Raw genomic sequence first — 3,402 nt, forward strand, 5'->3', positions numbered from 1 at the left:
TTCTGCTTCTAATCCCCTCCCCTTCCTCTGGTTCCCTACCCTCGTTCTCCTCGTTTGTTATGACTAGTTTACACAGAGAAAGCATCATGTTTTTTCTGCCCTGGCTCTTTGAAAACCATGTGTAATTAAGCGTTTATTATTAATCAGGATCTTGGCCTATCTTTTTCATCTCTGTGTGGAACTAATAAAATTAGTTCCTAAAATTCTGGGCTTTAGGGCACTGGTAGGTAATGTTTGTGCAGTTTTGGTTTCAAGGTTAAACTCTCTGTACATGTGTATCCTCTTGCTGTTTAAGGGTTTCTCTGACTTAATAGTTAGCCCAGTTACACATTTATAGCAGCTCTCCCTCCACATGTATTTTCCATGTACTTAAGTTATTAGTGTACTACAGAAAATTATTAGTAGACAAAATATGTGTCATGTCATTTAAGAAAACCAAGAAAAAATTGTGTGTTTAATTGTCTTTTTCCAAAGTATATGGAAGTAATTAAATGCTTTGTAGACTTCAGGTTTCTATATGCAGATAAGAGGATCGAAGTCTTTCTTAGCAATAATGACAGTGCACTACAGTGATACAGGAATTACATCACTGAAGGTAGGCTGTGAAGAGATTAGTACGACTTGATTGAATTTGTTTCTGTGTTTTGGATACGACCTTGGGTAATTATGGAGTATACAGTAGCTAGAGGGATTTGAATGTCAATAGGGAAGTACAGAAATACTTTTCTAAGCAAAAAGGTAGCCACGTACTAGATGGGGATATTGTTTCATAAGGAAGCAGTAGCAGGTGGACACTGTGGGTGCAGTACAGTAACTTTGCAGGGTATGTTAAGAATGTGGGCTTTTAACGGGCAATAGCACTAGAATTAAATGTTAATAGATGTGAGATTATTTTATTGAGATGAAATTTAGGTGCCATAAAAGTCATCACTGAGCCACTTGGAAGTGTACCATTCATTGACTTTTAGTATACTCACAGAGTCTTAAAAGCATCGCCATTATCTGATTTAAACCAATTCCAGAGAAAATTCCAGAGAAATCTTGCACCATACCTATTTGCAGTCACTGACCTTCGGCCCTCTCACCCAGCCCCTGACAGCCACTAATGCGCCTTCTCCCTGTACAAACGTGCCTGGTCCCACTTCTCTTCAAAATGGAGTCCTCATACATTATGCGATCTTTTGTCCAGTTTCTTTCACATAGCGTAATATTGGAAAGATTTACTCATGTTGCAGCATGTATCAGCACTCTATTCCTTTTTATAGCTGGGTAATATTCCACTTTTTGTTTGTACGTTCATCCTTGGATGCAAATTTACGTTGCTTCCGTTTGACCACCTTAGGCTCTCCTTGTTTTATTATGCCCTGATGGAGAGGTACAATGAGATTAAAGCGTTTTCATGCTTGCTAAAACAACAGCTAGCCTGTAGCTTGTGTATCCAGGAATAATTTCAACTTTCAAGTCTTATTATTCAAAAAACACATTTTGTATACTAACCTGGCCAGGGAGATACCATGATCACAAAGGTGGTTTTCGCAGGGCGAGGTTCATCCATTGCACTCCGGATGTGCTGACCCCTGAGAGTTCCCCAAATGTGGGAAACTCAGCTGCATAATTTGTGGTAGGAGGGGGCTGTATTCACACTCTCCCCTGGCTTCTTATGGGAGAAAAAAAAAAGGAATACATTTTGTAAGACTATGGCTACCAGAGATAGAAATTCCTTTGCTAAATCTAGGCGAGGTGAATGGAAAACCTTCTAGAAAGGGTTCACCATTCTAGATGCTGTTAAAAACATTCATGATTCATGAGAAGAGGTCAAAATACAGACATTGAGAGCAGTTTGAAAGACTTGATTCCAACCCTCGTGGATGATTTTGAGGGATCTAAGCCTACAATGGAAAACAAACAAACAAACAAGCAAACAAACTGGTGGAAGTGTGGTGGAATAGCAAGAGAATTCAAATTAGAAATAGATCCTGAAGATTTGACTAAATCGCTGCAACCTCATAATAAAACTTTAATGGATAAGGAGTTGCTTCCTATGGTTCAGCAAAGAAACTGGTTTCTTGAGATGGAATCTACTCCTAGTGAAGATGCTGTGAAGGGTGTTGAAAGGACAACAAAGGATTTAGAATATCACATAAACTTGTTTGACAAAGCAGTGGTAGTGCTCAAGAGGATAAACTTCAATGAAAATTCTTTTCAAAATAGCATTGCGTTTGATTACAATTAAAGGCTATAAACATAATGTTTACGTGCAGCTGCTGAATAGCAAGTTGGACAGGTTCCTTGTCATCCCATGCTTTTTGGTCCTTTTAGAAAGTAAATAGCAATGACATTTTGTTTCTTAGAAACAGAAAATAGCAATGCTGCATGTCAAATCACAATTCCCTTTAATCAACATTGTGACATAGGGAAAAAAATGGTAAAGATCAGTGAATAACATCCGGTTAGAGAAAATTGAAATCCACAAATAATCTGTTCAATGAGGGCCCTTGAGTAAATTTACTTAACAAGTATCTGTAAGACAGAAATAGCATCTACTTTGCAGAGTTATCACATAATTCTGGCATTTAAAGTAGCCACACGTTAGTTCTGGTTTGAAGAAACATTTGAAAGAAGAGGATGTGATGGCTATTTAGAAGAACTCTGAGTTCTTTATGCAATGATTTTCTAGCCAGACTCCTCACATAAAGATTCCAAGAAAAAATGAGATGCTTTCTAGAAAGGTGACTTGGTTATAGTTTTGTAAGTTACTGATTTATTTCAAATGGATATGCTTGCTAGATGTACACTGTGGGTAAACCATGGTATAAAAAATATTTACTACTTTATCTTTATTTCTTTTTTTCTGCTCCTTCCTTTCTACTAGGTCTCCTTCTCACAAACTAGCCAATCCACATTTGCATATTTAATGCATGTGTGCATGAACTAATAGAAGATATAATTAATATATTTCATACCTCGAGTACTGTTCAATTCTTCTTCTGGATATATTTAAATGTCAGTAGGGCACACAGCACTTGACTTTATAAGAAAAGGATGGCTCGTGTGGATAGTGAGAAATTACACTAGGAACATGACTTTTCTGCCCTCCCTGTATTCCTTCAACCAGATGCTTAAGCAGCTCCTCTATTAGCTAATATCTGCCCTCATGTATCAGAATGTTCCTCCTGTTTTCATCTTCATGAGTTTGGTGAGCATATGAGTATAGACCACAGTGGCTAGAATTTTCTCTCTTGATTTCAATTATCTTTGTTTTCATATTAAGGAACAATAATCTAAAATACAAGTATTTGATTTATTTATTGACTTATTTACATAGGAAAACAACTCCACTGATGAGAGGAGAAACAAAGTTTTTAATAAGGACCTAGAAAAATAAGAACATTTTACTATGGC

General features: G+C 37.0%; 1 non-coding gene across 1 annotated transcript; it reads left to right on the forward strand.

The window, feature by feature from the left end:
• Positions 1-1,489: 1,489 nt before the first annotated feature.
• On the forward strand, positions 1,490-1,653 carry LOC112313798 (U1 spliceosomal RNA). The gene has a single exon (XR_002975732.1). It is a non-coding gene; the product is annotated as a U1 spliceosomal RNA (small nuclear RNA).
• The last annotated feature ends 1,749 nt before the right edge of the window (positions 1,654-3,402 follow it).

The sequence above is a fragment of the Desmodus rotundus genome, chromosome 13 (genome assembly GCF_022682495.2).
Source record: "Desmodus rotundus isolate HL8 chromosome 13, HLdesRot8A.1, whole genome shotgun sequence".
Classification (NCBI taxonomy): Eukaryota; Metazoa; Chordata; class Mammalia; order Chiroptera; family Phyllostomidae; genus Desmodus; species Desmodus rotundus.